The sequence below is a fragment of the Etheostoma cragini genome, chromosome 2 (assembly GCF_013103735.1).
Source record: "Etheostoma cragini isolate CJK2018 chromosome 2, CSU_Ecrag_1.0, whole genome shotgun sequence".
In the NCBI taxonomy this organism is placed as follows: Eukaryota; Metazoa; Chordata; class Actinopteri; order Perciformes; family Percidae; genus Etheostoma; species Etheostoma cragini.
The window spans coordinates 3,048,072-3,049,762 of record NC_048408.1 but is presented as its reverse complement, the minus strand read 5'-3'; positions in this window follow the sequence as shown (position 1 = coordinate 3,049,762).

Below are 1,691 nucleotides of genomic sequence, written 5' to 3'. Positions count from 1 at the left end.
AGAGAGAGAGAGAGAGAGAGAGAGAGAGAGAGAGAGAATTTGTTTGTGTATGAGAGAGAGAGAGAGAGAGAGGGAGAGAGAAAGAAAGTCCCTGCTTGTAAAGCAACGAAATAAATGTATTTATTTAGGTCCAGAAAACTGACAAGGATTGCACAAGTCCAGGGCTGGCTTGTTTCGGATTCTGTGGCCTTCCTAGAGTGACTACTTGACATCATGTGGACCACTGGTTCCTTCATTAGCTCTGCTAGCACAAGTTAATCCAAACTAAGAACACACAACCAAATGGTAGGCTACCCATCTCCCCAGACGTATGCTATTGGAAGACATTTTGAATTATATAGGCTAGGATTTTTTAGGAGGACTAGATAATTAGCATGGCTTTAACAGATATCATGTGCTACCTAATCAATACCGAGAACATGGAATAAATAAAACATTTAAATTGAACATGCATATCAGAATTAATGATGAATGTTTCCAAACGCCAATTTTGTATATCCTGGCATCTCAAGATACACACTTTGTCTGAAAGATTATTTTATGGACAGTTTAAGCATGAAAGGGGAGAGGGGGGGAATGGCATCGGCAGCGCTGCGGAGAGGACTGGACCTGTGCACGTGGAGCGCACGCTCCACCAGGTGAGCTACCCAGGCGCCCCCGGGCACCCACTTTAAATCATGGTAGCCAGTGTTATAGGCCACATAGCAATAATAATATAGCGTGTCCTATTTAAACTGGAACGAAGTAATGCAATCTGCCTAAGTAAAAACCAGCTTACACTGTAGGCCTACTGCTAGTCTACCATACGCAGACCATAGCCAAACAGCATCATCTCCCTTTATTTCTGACCTTTTAAGCTAATTGTTGCTGTGCATGCGTGCGCGTGGCCCTCGTGTGCGCGCGCGCTTGTGTGTGAGAGCCAGCAGGTCTATTTAGCAGGCCCATTGACATTAAAGAGAAGTAAACAGAGCCTGCAGACGGGGCCAGATGAGGGGGTGGGGGGGGTTCGCCATTGGTTGACAGATGCTCTGAAGTCAGTTTCTCCTCCCCGGTAGTAAAGATGACGTAGTAAATCAGACTCTCTCTCTCTCTCTCTCTCGCTCTCTCTCTCTCTCTCATACAGACAAGCTGGCTTTACCATAGCTCAGTATCAACTAGCCAGTAGTGACCCAGTGCCTGCCCAGACTGGTCCTGCCTTGCCAAACGGCTCTGAGGCTGACAGCTAACTGACTGACAGAGGATAACATGAAGCACAGCGAAAAGGAGGAATAGGCTGCACACTGCGAGTGGCTTTCTAAAAAGAGGAGAAGAAGAGAGAAAAAAGGAGGGATACACGCTGATGTGACTTAGTAACTAGTGGGAGAGAGAGAGAAACAATGTCTTAGAGGAGGAGGAGTTGTTTGAACAGAACTGAGCGGCCTACAGGGCCACAGGACTAGCCCGGGTGTAGCCTACTGTTGCACGGAATAGACTGTAGGCCTACATAGGCTAGCGACCGGACCGGACCGGACCGGACCAGGCTGTTTCTGTCGGATTCCGCTGGCTGCATTATTCAAGATGCTAACATCTGCCCTGGACAACCGTTAAACAGTGAAGGCAAGTTACTGCTGCAGCATCCGAGCGTGTGTGTGTGTGTGTGTGTGTGTGTGTGTGTGTGTGTGTGTGTGTGTGTGTGTGTGTGTGTGTGTGTG